Below are 17548 nucleotides of genomic sequence, written 5' to 3' on the forward strand. Positions count from 1 at the left end.
ATAGTATACCTTTACATATGGGATGCTTTTTAAAGTTTGGGGTTATTGCTGGTGCTTCTTGTGCTGTTACTGTTTATCGGCCATGAGCTGTTTGAGTGCAGCAACAATGTCTCCTGTTTTCCGGTATCTCAGTCATAGCTTCCTGTCACCCTGATGCTTCATACATGCTTTGTAATTGTGTTGTAGTGGGTTGGCCTGAATTTTGCATAATCTAAAAATTACCAATTTGTATTTGTCTTTGAAATGTGCATCTTACTCATATTTGAGTGGCTAGGCTTTTCAACTCTCACTGAACTGACCAGTGGCCTCCCCAAGTGCGGAGAAATTGTCCTAGTTCCCCATGCTGCTATTCTCAGTAGTTGCTTGATAATGGTAGACAGCCTCTTTTCTTCAGTCTAATGCCAGCTTAGCCTTCTTTCAAAAGTCCTCTGCATCTGGACAAGGGGCCAGAAGCCTCTGCTTCAGAGTTTTCCTCAGGTGAAGTAAACTGAGGAAATTTCCTCCTGCAATTCACCTACTCCTTAAAAAATATGGGGCCACCAAATGTATGCTGAAGTTATTTTTTACCGTTAAATTTCCAGTTAATGCCCAGCAGGTAACAATAAATAATTAAATGAACTGAGGTCTTTGGAAAAACCAGAAGGTAGTCTAGATAATACATCCACAAATAAGTGAAATTTAGTTGCACTGAGTTTATATTTGGTCTTGCTAAAGCCAAGTCAAAGGACCTGAAACATGAAGTGCTTTCTCAAGAAAACTGAAAAGGCATAATTTAAAGAGATGTGACCTGGAGGTCCACACTTCATGCATCCGAATTAAGTGAAGCAGTAACTGAAATTGCTTTTTGTCACCTGGATAAGAAGCAATTATAGTTACACTTCAGGATGCTGGTTTGGTTAGGGAATAAGGTATTGTATCTAGCTGCCTCCTCCAGTCAACTGAGGGTTAATCAAAGAATGTCCATGGCTGTGAACATATAAGGTGGCAAAGCGGGAAATCTCTTAACTGTTTAGAAAATGGAGACTTTATAAATCCAATGGAAAGCCTTCTCTTTCCAGAACATAAAATTAGGTTTGGTGATAATTTTGTTTTTGTTTTGTCTCTTACTAGAAGTGGAAAAATGTTCCAAATTTTTTAAAACATATATTTGTATCACCAAGTTGAGTTTTAACATGGTATACAATAAAATTCAGTTAGAATCTATTTCTTTATAAAATATTCTCTACCTTAATTTAATAAATACTGCAATATTATTTATGATATGACCCAATAAGATTGTGAGTTCTTTAAGCATTTTTCCTTGAGATGTCCTAATTATAATAGGTCTCCAGAAAATTTGATGGAGTAAATTTTTATATTATGTTTTTATGTAATATAGGAATTGGCATATTTGTCTCCTGCTGCCTGTTCTTGAAGTATACCAAGTCTCTAAAAGCAGTTTTTGTGAAATGGTATCTCATTGTGGTTTTAATTTGCATCTCTCTGGTGGCTAGTGATGCTGAGCATCCTTTCATATGTCTCTGGCCCCTCTGTACATCCTCCTTGGAAAAGTGTCTGTTCAGGTCCTTTGCCCATTTTTTAATTGGGTTATTTGTCTTCCTGGAGTGGAGTCATGTGAGTTCTTTGTATATTTTGGAAATCAAACCTTTGTCTGAGGTATCACTGGCAAAATTTCTCCATACAGTTGGTTCTTTTTTCATTTTGCTGATGTTTTCTTTAGCTGTGCAGAGCTTTTTATTTTGATGAGGTCCCATTTGTTTATTCTTTCCTTTATGTCCCTTACTCTAGGGAACAAGAGACAATATTGGGGACAGTACCAGGGAAAATATTGTTGTGTGGAATACCTGAGTTTTCTTGCCTATGTTCTCCTCTAGGACTTCTATGGTGTTGCAGCTTATATTTAAGTCTTTTACCATTTCGAGTTTATTTTTGTGTATGGTGTAGGTTGGTGGTTGAGTTTCATTTTTTTTTTTTTTGCATGTAGCTATGTAGATCTCCCAGCACCATTTGTTGAAGAGGCTATTGTTACTCCATATTTTGCTTCTGCTTCCTTTATCAAATATTAATTTGCCATAAAGACTTGGGTTTATTTCTGGGCCCTACATATGCACCCCAATGTTCACAGCAGCACAATTTATAATAACCAAGTGCTAGAAGCAACCTAAGTGCCCATCAGTAAATGAATGGATCAAAAAACTATGGTACATTTACACAATGGAATACTACACAGTAGAGAGAAAGAAGGAGATCCTACTCTTCACAACAGCATAGAAGGATCTAGAGAGCATTATGCTAAGTGAAATAAGCCAGGCAGTGAAAGACAAATAACATATGATCCTTCCTATAAATGGAACATAATCAACAAAACAAGCAAGCAAAATATAACCAGAGATATTATAATAAAGGACAAACTGACAGTAACCAGAGGGGAAGTAGAAGAAGGATAATGGGAGAAAATTGGGGAAGGGCCATCAAGGAACATACATAAAGGACACATGGAGAAGCCAAAAGGCATCAGATCGAGGGTGTTGTCCTTACCTTGAGCAACAATACAACAACAATAATAAAAAATTGAACAAAAATAAAAAAATTGAACAATAAGAAATTCTGAACAATAATAAGAAACTTTGAACAACAATATAAATTTTAAAGAATGAAAGATGAAAATAATAGTTTCTGACTTGTTGTTAGAAGATTTTCTGGGAAGATTGAAAGAGTTTGCATCAATTGGTCACTTTGGTAGTTTTACCTTTCTTTTCCTGATCAATCTGTATTCTAGAAATTGCTGGTTACTTAATAGGTATAGTTAGCTGAGTTGTTGTTAACCAGTTTTTACTGTTCAAGAAAAACAAATGACATTAAATGGAAAAGCTTTGGGAGTAATTTTAAACTACAACAGAAGGGTTTGTCTACTAAAGGAAAGAATTGGGCTGGAATTACCAACAGGTTAAGATTAGCTCACTAATCAACTTCTTACTGTAAAAAATGAGTAAGTACTAGGTAGCAGTGTTTAGAGATTTTATACAGGCTAAACAATATATCTGATCCTTTTTTTAAAGGCATGGGTGAGCTAGAGCAAAATTTAAAATTATTTCAATTAAATTTCCAGAATAAATCAATGCACCCCCATATAGAGACAGACACCCACTGAACGGTGTGCAACATGTGTTTAACAACACAATAGCTTTCTGAAAAAAATAATGCAAATGCCCAGATTTGTAGAATTATTGATTTCATGGTGTGAAGACTTCCATCATGGCCCATTTCAAGCTATGAAGTTCATGTCACTGAGAGTTGGGAAGACAGATGCACAATTAGCTCTCACACTGAGGCAACCAGAGAAGCAAACCACTGCACACCCCACCTCCACATGCCATTTAACCTCTAATATATCAGATTTTGAGTGTGTGAATCATTCATAGAGGTGACCCAAAATCCAGTATAAAATTATCTAATATAAAGAAATATTTATCTTTCTTATCCCCATGTTTTAATCAACTAAATAGAACAGTGAGGCTTACCTCTTCTTGGAAATAAGCCCAATGTAGTCAAACACATTCAGTTAATAAATGATATCTATAAGCATGAATTTTTCATGAAACCTTCCTCTCATTTTCCCAATGACCCAGACTTACTGACCAATCTAAGTGCTGCCTGAAGGTCTGCTATCCCAAGCAGACCTGGGCACCCCCACCATGATAAGCAGAAAAGACAGCTTCAAAGTACATGATTTGGAGATATTAAAGTGCATCCCTGGCTCTTTGCTTTTAGCACAACCTGCTTGTTGGAAGAACTTAGTCTGGCTGTTTGGCCTCTCCACAGTTCAGGGCCCCCTTCCTCTTTTGTCTGTGTTGACTGACTATGAGCTTCAACCTACTTGAGATGGAGAGATGACTCACCAGTAGAACATCAGATGGGTGCCAAAAGAGTCAGATGGAGAGGATCTGGTTGTTTAACTCTGTTTATAATAAATAATAGGCATCAAGTAAAGTGGGAAGTTTTAATCAAGGTAAATGGGACTATAATGAATGCACAGTGAAATGAAGTCCAGGAAGTAGTAGAGTATAATTCAAATAGAAAGATTATATTTAATCCAAATATGTAAAATGTATCTGAGAGGGAGGAAAGTTACTTCCTTACAGATTCAGGAAATTCAATTAATAAATATATCCTGAGAACCCTAGATAATATAAATAGGCATGTATCATATACTATAATGTACCACAGGGCATGATTCTGGCAGTCTAGAAATTGTTTACCCCTAATCAACAGATCTTTTCCAAATCTATACAATTACGTCCTTATTGAAGCCAATTAGAAACTTAGATGAAATTTTATAATACAAAGTCAATGACAGAGTGATCCAGCATCCTTTTCCTTATAAAGAAGTACTTCATTTCTTCAACTCCACAGGCAAAATATAAAAGCTAATAATAGGGATCATCAAGGTAAGACTGCTTTCAAATGCATTAAAAAAACATACCCTCAGTGGTGTGGAAAAAAAATAAATGCCTACATTTTTAGGCTTAAGGTTAATTAGAAACAGGAGATTGCTTTTTTCAATTTACTGGTCCAGATCTTTACATTATGTGCTCTTTTATATCATCCCTAGTTAATGAAATATTATTACATTTATTAAACTTAGCATGACTGTCTTCTTAGCCTAAACTGAAATCTGCAATCTTCTGCAATCTTCCCTTTTTTTGTGACAGGTTGTTTTTTATCTGTTTGTTTTCTCTTTTAAAATTTATTATTGTTCAGTTACAGTGGTCCCCATTTCTACTCTTGACCAATTAGTTTGTTACACTTTTGAAATATTCAGACTGTATTTCTGTAATATATTGAAATTAATGGTGGATTTATAGCCTGATTTTTTTAATCCTAATATTAGTAAATACATCCAGGATGGGTCTTAATATCTTCTGCTTAGGTCAAAAAGTAAGACATTTCAAATTTCAGTGGTTTTTAAATTATGGTTTATAAAACATACTTTATGAAAGAACTGGTAGCCAAACACAGGATGGGACTGACCCAGTGTCTCCAGCCTTGACCCTCAAGTTGAGATTTTTACATTTGAAAAGGGAGAGTGTAAATCTTTCATGATCTCAGAAATTGGAAATTTCAAGGCCCTAGTGGAATATAGCTCAGCATGATATTTTTAATATTACTAAAAATACGAACAAAGGCAATAATAATAATAACTAGTGTGCTTTTTAAAGTACCTGCTCTGTGCCAGGTGTCTGACTTTCTTAAGCACCCCTGTGTGCTGAGTACTACACTAGGTATTTCATATGTGTGCATCCATTCTTCAGAGCAACTTGACAAAGGAGTTAATGAATGAAGAAACTGAAGCTTAGACTTTAGAGAAAACTATGAGGTACAACCAGTACTCACACTCAAGTGAGGCTGACCATAATTCTGCCCTCGTACCACTACGGACATCTGATATTTAGCTGTGAAAGGGCAGAGGCCATGTTAATCATGCTCACCTATTTCCAGCACCTAATAGTTTGCTGGGCATTCAATGTACATGTGTGAGTCGGAAGAACATGAGATCATCTCTTCTTGTTAGCTGCCTTGTTTTCCTGTCTGTAATGTGAGGATTATGTTTAACTTTTTCTTATACTTTCAGACATTTAATAAGACCATGTGACCTCAGGTGGTTGCAGCATTTTGATTCCCCAGCATGCAGCAGTGGGGAGTGGTGAGAGGCCCCGATATAATCTAGGAAAGACTACAGAGATGCTTAAATAAATCTAAAAATTCCATGACTTCCACAATTCAATATTTGATTCAAACAATTTTATTGGTGACCAATAGATACATTGTGCCTATGCAATTTCTCTTTAAATGTTCCATGTTAATTATCATCACAACAAATGCAAGAATTAAAATCTCTAGGAGAAATGGCTTTATGTTCATTCAGTCTTTGTAACCCAGGTAAAATGACCAAATAGTATTAACTGCATCATAGGTTTTTTATTCATAAGTTCTCTATTACAAATTAATATACTTATTATTTATGTCCAAGATAGCATTATTGTACTAGATTATAAAATGAATAATCTTGTTTATACTAAAATAATGTTTTGTGTTCTTAAAATGTCATTAAGCCTAATTAGTCAAGAAAAACCTGCATGTCATTTTAACAATCTTTAAGCTTCATTAAAATGCAGAATTCTGCCATAAGGGGAAAAAATTAATTTCTCTTACCAAATAAAGTTTCTTTGTTATCTCTAAAAACAAGTGATGGAAAATTATTTTTTAAAACTTTTAATAACTTTCCCTAACTATAAAATAACATATGTTCATTGAACAAACTTTAGAAAATATGATCAAAAATAAGAAATTAGCACTGGCTGGTGTGGCTCAGTGGAATGAGTGCTAGCCTGCAAACCAAAGTGTCACAGGTTCAATTCCCAATCAGGGCACGTACCTGGGTTGTGAACCAGGTCCCCAGTTGGGGATGTGTGAGAGGCAACCACACATTGATGTTTCTCTCCCTCTCCTTCTCTCTCCCTTCCCCTTTCTCTAGAAATAAATAAATAAAATCTTAAAAAAATAAAGTAAATATTCATATATCTCCTGAGCCTAAGATAACCACAGTGAGTATTCATGAACATATGTTTGTGCACTAAGAGACTTATATTTTATTAGTAGATATGTGAGTCAGTAGAAAGGGAATATGAATCAGACATTCTTGTCTTTGTAGAAAGCTTTAACATATTATTTCAGGTATTTGGACCACTGGAGTAGCTTCTTGTAGGGAAGAGATTAGTCTATAACCTGGAACATGACAAATTATGAGCATAACCCACTAAAGCAATGTTATAGTCCTATTCTATTTTAATTTTCTACTAAATATTCTTTCCTGAATTCTAGTTGTAAGTGGAACTATTGCTTTTTATCAATATTCATAATACTGGCATTTAAAGTCATATCTATATAAGAATATGGAGTGCCTTGATATGGTTTCTTGTTGGAGGTCTCTCATAAAACAGCATGACATGGTAGCTTGATTATAAAGGCTTTATCATGCCAATAATGACTGTTCTCAAGAACACATGTATTAAAAATTCTATTGATTTTATTCTTTCTGTCATAAGCTTACATTATCTAAACTTTGTTATGGCGCAGTGTTTATCTTCCTCTATCATATCTTCACATAGTAATTGAATTTGAAATAGGTAAATATCAAACTTTTTATTGATGCAATATTATGTTTTAATTTGGTATCCTTTTCTGTTTTGGTCATCTTTCAGCATGCAGTTTTACTCCATACTGAAGTTTGTATATCTGTGGCTAGAAATCGTGAATACATAGAAGATAATAAACAATCCCTTTTGTTAATATTAAGCTCATTCCTAATAGTATTTTATTTTTTACTCTTTTTTCATTTCTTTAAATTAATACCTTTTTAAATTTTATTTATTGATTACAGTTTGCATTCAACACTATTTTTGAATTAGTTTCAGGTTTGCAGCATAGAAGATAGACATTCAGATAGGCTACAAAGTGTACCCTGCAAGTTCAAGGGCCTACCAGACACCATAGATAGTTATTACATAATTGATTGTATTATTTGTGCTTTAGCTTACATCCCCACGCCTACTTTGTAACTACAAACTAGTACTTCTGAATCCCTTCATCATTTTTTACCCCATCCCCCAAAACCACTCCCCTATGGCCTCCATTAGTTTGTTCTCTGTACCCGTAGGTCTATTTTGTTTATTTATTTTTGTTCATTAGATTTCACATATAAGTGATATCCTATGGTATTTCTCTTTATCTGGTTTATCTCTAGGTCCATCCATGCTGTTGCAGTTGGTAGATTTTATTCTTTTTTATGGCTGAGTAATATTCCATTATTTAAAAATTAAAAATAATTTTATCCATTAAAAATATAAACAACATTTTTATCCACTCTTCTATTGATGGACACTTTGGTTGCTTCTATATCTTGGCTATTTATTTTTACATTCTCTTGATGGAATACTTTGCTCTCATTAGAGTTTTTTATCTGGACTCTTCAGCTTCCACAAGGCTTCAGGGATTGAATTCATAGGTTCTGTGATCTTAGATTGAAAAAATATATACATCTTCATGTCCAGTAACCTCTAACTGAAGCTTAGCAGTTTCTTAACTGTAAATATAGGCAGCAAACCATAGTAGTGTTAGCAAAGTTCATGACCGTCACCAATGAAATTCACAGATGTATATTTTTAATTTGAATATATTTTATTGATTATGCTATTACAGTTCTCCCATTTTTTCTCACTTTTATTTCCCTCTGCCACATACCCCCCTCCCACCATCATTCCCCCACCTTCGTTCATGGCCATGGGTCATACATACAAGTTCTTTGGCTTCTCCATTTTCCATATTATTATTAACCTACCCCTATCTATTTGTACTTTTAGATCACTTTGCAGTTGTTATAGATATCTTAAAATTTCATTACATTCACCACTACTTTGAAATTATGGCAATTATTAGACATACTGCTAAATCTTGATCAGTATATATTAATAAAGCCTTACATATTTTATTCAATCACCAATTTTTGGTTTTGGTATTTCAACAATAATATTTAGTATTTTAATATTTCAACATAATAGATTTTCTTTGTAAATAGATATAGTTTATTTTATACATAAAAACTATTTTGAGAATAAGACAATCATCCCCCTATTTATTTTAGTCCCCAAAGATTAGGATAATATGCCAACAACATAAAAACAATTATGTCTAGATTAAAACATTAAGAGTTTTCTAAGAATAAGCCTAGATGACCTTTATTTTTATTTTTTATTATTTTTTAAAGACTCTTCACAAATTTATTTTACCCAATCTCGTTCCTGGGTTGGTTTTTGTTGCTTTTGACTAAAGAACTCTCACTGTAGATTTTTATTTAAGATACATGTTTTTAAAATGCCTATCTCAACAGTACTGATATCGACCTATTTTATTTTGATTTATAGATAGGTGTTGCCGATATTTCCCACTCAGAAATAACTATTCAATGTATGTTTTTCCAGTCTTTTGCTCAGGCACATACTTATATTTTTAAAAATGGCATTATATCATGCATAGAATTTTATAACCTATTTCTTGTTCATATAAGAAATATTCTGCCTTATCATTAACTATTTTTTACTCATTTTCCTGATGGCTACATAACATTCCTTTGTACTGATGTATCATATAGAGCCAATCCTTCTTGATACTTAGGCTTCAGAATATCTTCTATTAGTTTTCATATTAAAAAAAGAAAGGGGATTAAAGAATGTAGAAGGATTGGATAAGAAATCAAAACGAGCAAGGTGGGATGATTAAAAGAGGGAGGAGAGTAAAAGGGTGAGGCCAAGTGACCTAGAGGAGGGAATCCCCATCTCTCTGTCTCTAGAGGATGCTAATCTCACCCAGGGAATGAGTTGCCAGATCAATGAGGATCATCTCACAAAGAACTAATAGGCCTTGGCAAATGCGCTTTCTTAAGGTAAGCAGAAAACAGTTCTAGAAAAATCATCCATGGACCTAGAAGCCATTGTGAACTGTTTCCTAACGTGTAGTGTGTTGCAGCCACTTCCCAAGCATTCCCACCCGCTACCGAGCTGGTTATTCCAGGGAGATTTCCAGAAAGAAAAAAATAAGAATCTTGGTACTATGATGTGTCTAATTAGTATGTACTCGTGCCAGAGGTATATTTCTGGTTTCTGTATTTACATAAAAAGAATGAAGAATGCGGAGGAATTTCAGTGAGTGTTAGTTAAACTGACCAAGGGGTGGATCTATGCCCTGATTTGAGAAGGTCAGGACTGAACAAACCCAAGGCCTGTATAATTTTTAAGAGTATAAGTAAGGCAGAGATGACTCTATTAACCAAATTCTGAAAGCTAGAACTGTTACAGTGGTTGGGTTTAAGAAATTAAATAAAAATAAATGGTAGAATCTCAAGACCCAGCAAGTAATAAACATGGAGCTACTCAAGTCCAAAGGTGATTTTTGTCAATATAAACAAAGGGGAACTCCCAACAGTTAAGTGTGTAAATGATGGCTTTCTAAAGGGATTTAGTTAAGAGGAAGTAGAAATGATAAACCTAGATGCCTAAACTCCTGAAGTTACTAACAAGAGAGGGCAACTATTGCTTATGATGAAATATCCCTTAGTGACTAACAGGAGCCACACACTAGACTGGATTCTGATGATCCCATTGTGTGGTTTTTGCGTGTTTCTATGCCTGCATTTTGTGTGGGGTACACCAATGGTGATGGCTGTTAAGTCAGAAGAAATGTGCCTGTACTACTAACATGGTATTTTCCTTAGGAGTGATCATATTATGGCTCATTAGAAAATATGAGTCTCATATTTCTCATGCCCATGAATTTAAGAAATATTTATTTCCTTCCTACAAATCATGTGTTCTTACCAGGAGAGCTCAGGCTCTCACAGAGTGGAATTCTCATGGCTGTCATCCCGTAAGCTTCAGGGCTACTCCAACAGCTACCTCTGCATCATTCTGACAAACCCCCCTGTAAGGGATTTATACCCGACAACTTCAGTCTACATCATTACCATCTGTCAATCTTCGTCAGTCAAGTGGGTTGCAAAATAAGGGAAAAAATTGTTGGCAGAGCTGAAAAGTGATGATTATACCTTCTCTTTGGGAAATGAATGTCTCAAAGGTGCAATGTGCTTTGGCCAAGAATAAATAGGTTGTGCGGTGTTGACAGGGTGAAGAAACTATAGAACGATCCGTTAATTTGTACTGGCTTCACTCAACAAAGATATGTTGGAAACCAGACCAAGAAAGAGGGGGTAGGTTCAAGTGAGATGTGCTGATGAGCTGGTTTCTTCACTCTCCGAGTAATTCTGTGTGTGCCTGGATGGGTAAGCAGCCAGCCACGTGATACTGTGCCTCCTTGGCCTGTTTTCAAATGACTTTAGAAATCAAAGATGAGGAGATATCAATTCCCCTGGACATTGTGGGATGAACTCAAATCCTAGGATCATCAAAACACAAGAAATAATAAGGAAAACCAGAAAATTATAATTTATTTTATCATATATAATAAATGCCCTACAATCAAATAACAATGATGTTAACTAAGACTGAGTGGATGAATGCCAGGCGCTTTTCTAAGATGTTTATATACATTAACTTATTAAGTCCTCCTAATAACTTCATGGGATTCGTGTATTCTCAGGAACCCAAGGCACAGGGAAGTTTCAGTAAATTGCCCAGGGTCATGGCAAGACGTCAATTTTAGAGCTCAAAAAACAATGACACCCTACTGTGTATTTTGGGTGACGATATATTCAGTTGAAGGAGGCACCATGGTACACCTTCCCTGCATTTTCATTCCCTGGGTAGGTAGAAACTTGCCAAGTCTTCACTTAAATTTTAGTTTTTTACTCAGTACTTTTACCTCACTTGTACAATTTTATCCAATTTGTTCTTTCTTTTCCAGAACCTGATAATGGCTCAGTTCTTCACACTGTGCCTCTGTCTTAATGTATATGTACCTATAGCTATACATTTATAGATAGATAGATAGATAGATAGATTAATTCTAGGGGTTTATTTACAATATCTGTTTATTTTTTTATTTTGAGATAAATCTAAATTTACAGATAACTGTGAAAAATACAGAAAGATACCATGTTTACTTTACCGAGTCTCCTCCAACAGTAACATCCTGCAAAACCACAGTATAATATCATAGCCAGGATATTTAGTATAAGGTCACAGTCAGGATACTGACATTGGACAGTCCATTAACCTTATTTGGATTTCCCAAGTTTTATTCATGCTCATTTTTGTGTGTGTTTATTTAGTTCTACACAGTTTTACTATCTGTGTATCTTCCTGTATCCACACCACAGTGAAGACATGGAAGAGTTCCATCGTGACAAGAGTCCTCTGAGTTGCCCTTTTAATAGCCACACCATCTCCCTCCCAAAACTCTCTTTGCCTGTACACACTACTAAAATTTCTTCCTTCTCAATGTTTAATATTCATGAAATTATGTAGTATGTAATTTATAGGAATCAGCTTTTTCTTTCTCAGCATAATCCTTTGGAAATTCTTCCAATTGTTGCACATATCACAAATGTGCCCTTTTTATTGTTGGATAGTAGCTCATGATTGTTTTAACAATTCACCCATTGAAGGACATCTGGGTTGTTTCCACCTGAGGCTGTTTTGAATAAGGTTGCTATTAACATTCATATGTGGATTGTTGTGTTACTGTAAGGTTTCATTTCTCTAGGATACATGCCAAAGAGTACAATTGTTGGGTTATAGGGTAGTTGATGTTTAGCTCTATGAGAAACTGTCGAACTGTTTCCCAGAATGACTGTTACTATTTTATAGTTCTGTGAGCATTGTGAGTGATACAGGTTTCTCCGCATCCGTACCATTTTTTACTGTCCCTATTTTTCAATTTAGCTATTCTGACAGGTACAAAATGATAGTTCATGGTGCTTTTCACTTGCATTTTTCTGACATCTAATGATGTTGAACATCTTCTGTGCTTACTGGCCATCTTTATTTCCTATTTTGTAAAATATCTGTTCATGTTTCTTGCCTATTTTCTAATTGTTTTACTGTTGACTTTTGATAGTTCTTTACATATTTTAGGTAATAGTCTTTTGCTGAATATGCAGTTTGCAAATATTTCCTCCAATTTTGTAACTTACTTTTTTCCTGTTTTCAGAATAATTTTTTAACTTTAAAAAGGTCCAAACAATCAGTTTTTAAATTTTTTTCTTTAATGCATCATGCTTTTGGTATCAAGAATAATTTTTTTCCTAGCTCTGGACTTCAAAGATTTTTCTCAAGTTTCTGTTCTAAAACTTTCATGTTTTATGTTTTCTGTAGAAGTCTGTTATTTATTTTGAGTTAATTTTTGTATGAGGTATGAGATTTAGGACAGGGCTCATCTCTTTATTTATTTTCTATATGGATTCTAATTGTTCTAGTATTATTTCTTGAGAAAGCTATACTTCCTAATGAATTGCTTTTGCTCCTTTGTCAAATGTAAGTTGGACATATTTGTCTGGATCTGTTTCTGGGTCCTCCATTCAATTCCATCAGTCCATGTGCACAGTCCTCTACAAACATCACACTGTCTTCATTAATGTAGCTATTAATATGGTCTGATTTGGGGTGCAGTAAACCTTCTCACATTATTTTCTTTTTCAAGTTTGCCTTAAATGTTTTATATTTAATTTGTAATATAAATTTACAATGAGCAGCAGCACCCTGTACTGCACTCACATCCTTATTTCAACCTCCTGGAAGCAACTGTCTACTAATCGCATTTTAGTTTCTTATGTCCATTGACTCTTCATCTCTAAATCATAACCTCACATGTTCAAACTGCTACCTCTTGCTTTATTAGATTTTGATCTCATGTATTTGCTTTCTTCTATATTATGTAGGGTCTTAGCTCACATAAATCAATCCCCACTCCCTCTCCTGCCTTCCATCCCCTCTGGTTAAACCACTGGCTGTCTGTGCACCTTCCAAACACATACTTGAACCTCCATCTCTTGACTCCTCACCTAGTGAAATGGCATTACTGCTTCTCCAACTCTCTCTCCTCAAATTCTTTGTCTTAAATATTTTCAAACATTTGCATTCTGTTTTATAATAATATTCTAATTTGCAGTTAAATTTGAAAAGTTGAGAATTATTCAATATTACTCACTTTAAAAATATAAATAATTATAAATCTGTCTACTGTGTATAATAACAACCTAGGGAACATTCCAATAAATATGTCCCTAATACCAAGTGAAATAGACTGTTCCCACCAATTAATCAAAATTATGTCAAATTTTAGCTTATTTCACACTTGAACAATAATTTTTTATTCTTTAATTTGCTATTGTCAATCTTTTTGAGTAATTATTTCTGTTGAATTATATGGATTTATAAAAGGCATAGAATATAACAACATAGCCTGATACATTTTTATAATAAATAGAACATTACCAGAACCCCCAAAGAACATGAGCACCAGCCTACTCACTCCTTATTCTTTCCAAAAAGTAACCATTATCCTGACTTCAGCACCAATTATATTTGTTTTACCTGATTTTAAATTTTATATAAATTGAAGGATACAATATTGATGTTTTGATCTGGCTTCTTTTACTTTAAATTAGGTTTCTGAGAGACATTTATGTGACTGATTTTAGCACTAATTCCTTGATTTTTAAAGTAAAGTGGTTTTTATATTAAAATGCTATCATTCTTTATTCCAACTCTGGTAGACATTTGGTATGTTTTTCCCTCTTTCACTATTATGACTATGTTTTTATAAACATCTTTTACCTGTCTTTGTAAACTTTCTGTTAGGCTTATATTAGGAGTGGAATTACTGTGCTAAAGAACATGAGTATTTCCAAGGATACAGCCAAACAGTATTCTTAAGTTTTGCTATTCCTAAGTGTCACCAACATGTATGAAAATTCTACTTGATTGATTTCTACACAAAGACAGTAGTCTTGATAGTTATTTTAATTTTACCCAGTTTGGTGAGTAGGTTTTCAAAATCTCACTGTGGTTTTAATTTTCATTTCACTGATGACCAACAAGGTTGAATGTATAAAGACCATACAACTCAAGAACAAACAAATAATCCAATTTAAAAATAAGCAGATAACCTGGAACTTCTCCTAAGAAGATATACAAATGACCAAAAGATAATGAAAAGATGCTCAGCTTCACTAGCTATTAAGGAAATATAAGCCCAGACTACAATGAGATACCACCCTACACCTGTTAGAATGGCCATTATTAATGAGACAAGTAATAATAAGAAATTTATTCATTATTATTTATTTGTATAGTATTTGTTATTACTTATTTATTTTCTTTTATTTCTAATTCTTTACACGAATTTTTGAGATTATCATGTGAATTTATTATTCTTATCATTTTAAGTTAATGTGATAAATTAATTAAATTTTGAGTGTTAAACCATCCTTACATATTTTTTAAATAAACCTAGCCTAGTTGTAATGTATCATCCATTTTATGTATTACTGAGTTTGATTTACTTCATTTTTGTTCAGTATTTTTCAATCTAAGATTTTGAAAGTGATTGGCTTATAGTTTATCTTTATCATCAGTTCTTGTCAGTATTTAGTATCAAGGATTTGCCAACCTCAGAGTAATCTGCAAAACGTGCTCCCTGTTTTTAAAAAGAAAATTTTTTTTTCATGACTTGGAATACTTCTTTTCACAGTTATTAACAACCACACCTAAAACAAAAGCAAACTAAGCAAACTAGAACAGGAACAGAACCAGAGAAATGGAGATCACATGGGGGGGTTAGCAACAAGGTGAATGGGAAAGGGTACAGAAAATAAGTAACATAGGATGTAGGTCGAAAATAGACAGGGGGTGGGCAGGAATAGTATAGGAAATGTAGAAGCTAAAGAACTTGTGACCTATGAACATGAACTGAAGTGGGGAAATGTGGGTGCGAGGGGGTGTGCATGGTGGAAGGGAATAAAGGGGGGAAATGGGACAACTGTAATAGCATATTCAATAAAATATGTTCTTTAAAAAATCAAAAGAAAAAAAAGAAAATTATTTTTAAATAATTTTAATAACATTCCCTAACTATAAAATAACATATGCTCATTGAACAAACTTTAGAAAATATGATCAAAAGTAGGAAATTAGCACTGGCTGGTGAGGTCTCAGTGGAATGAGTGCCAGCCTATGAACTAAAGGGTCACAGGTTCAATTCCCAGTCAGGGCACATGCCTGGGTTGAGGGGCAGGTCCCCAGTAGGGGACATGTGAGGGGCATGTGAGGGGCAAACACACATTAATGTTTTTCTCCCTCTCTTTCTCCTTCCCTTCCCTTCTTTCTAAAAATAAATAAAAATGTTTTCTAAAAAGTAATAAATTGGTCATCTTAACCAAAGAAACAATTCATTGGATACCTGTTATATTTGTTGTATAGTAAAGAACAAAAAATTCTACTGGAGTTACTAGAAAATAGATATGTATAGTGGAAGGAGAAAGAAGTCAAAGGAGAAAAATGATCAACGTGCTAAATGCAGTTTTATTGAAATATCCATGTAGAGTAATTGTGTGTCTAAAAGGTTGTTGGTCTTTCATTTTCTCTGAGAGCTCTCATTAAAAAGAAATGTGGTCCCTTGGTTTCCTGGAGACTGAATTTCCTCTTTAAAGTTCAAAAGCTAAATCTACTGCTCCAATTTCAATGTAGAGATATATTTCTAGAAACTGATGAAAAAAGGGAAATATGAATAGTAAGAAACAGAATGCAAATTTTTCTCTCCCCTCCTCATCCTTGCCAAATTCCTTCATATGTGTCGGCACGTCAGCCACAAGGGGGCACTCAAGACCTGATACCTGGTCTGTGGCCCGTGTGCCATCCCGAAGGTACCTCCTTTGTTCCTTAAGGTTGTATTGTACACAACCATCCTGGGCAGCTTCCATCTCATTCACATATGCCCGTGCCAACTGATCAGGAAAGGCAGAGCGAAACTGATTAAGTTCCAAGTTACTACCATCACCCAATAGACGCCATGTGTCTCCTACTCCTTGGTTTAAAAAATCAAAATAGCTGCCTGAACACATATGGATCCTTCCGTTAGAATGATTTTTTTTTACTTTGGATTCAACACCCAAAAGCTAATACTTCAGGGTTAGGGACTTGCTGTTTTTACAGGAGAAAAATAAAAGGACAGTCTCTTCTTTTTGTTTGTTTGTTTTTGTTTTGTTTTGTTTTTTAACAGTGCCTCTATCATCTGTGGGTTTTGTTGGGGTTTTTTTCCTTAATGGACATTTAGAAAGCATTTGGAAGTAATTCAGCTAGCCTGTTGAGAATGCATTTGGATCAGTAGGAACATTGTAACTTCAGATACTGGAACTATGGAAAACCAGAAGTCTTAGGTTTGCTGAGCGCATTAAAGCTCAAAATGACCTTAATAGAAAGAACAAATACATAAACACCTAAAGAGCAATATTGTGTGTATATCTTTTTTCTAACACTATATTAGTTATCCAGGGTTTATGAATGATACCATCAGGCACGGTGAGTACTGGATTGCTTAGAGACATAATCCCCACATTGGGGTTACTATTGAGGAGACCCAAGGATTCTCCCACAGCCTGTACTCTTTGTCCCCAGGACTGGAGTGACCTGAAACTGTCCTGGGTTCGCCAAACACAAATAATTAAAACTCACTCAATCATCCATCCACCAACCACTGCTCAAAATGTTCTATCCCAATGTTTTGTCTATTAGAAAGAAAGGCAAGTAGGTAGAACTGAGGAAATTTACCAGGGCAAACTCATTTTGTATTCTGCATATTATTTGTTGAAGCCCTTCTAATAAGAAAAGATATTTTGTTTGTTTTCTAAATAGCATTATGTTTACACCAACAAAATTTATCAGTCTGATATCAGTTTCTTCTATGGGAATAACAGGACTAATATATTAGAAGACGGAGTGATTGCAATTTATGTTGATTCTGTGAAATTTTTTAATCCTAT

This window comes from Sturnira hondurensis, unplaced genomic scaffold, assembly GCF_014824575.4.
Source record: "Sturnira hondurensis isolate 20B ecotype Veracruz unplaced genomic scaffold, ASM1482457v3 Scaffold0013515, whole genome shotgun sequence".
Classification (NCBI taxonomy): domain Eukaryota; kingdom Metazoa; phylum Chordata; class Mammalia; order Chiroptera; family Phyllostomidae; genus Sturnira; species Sturnira hondurensis.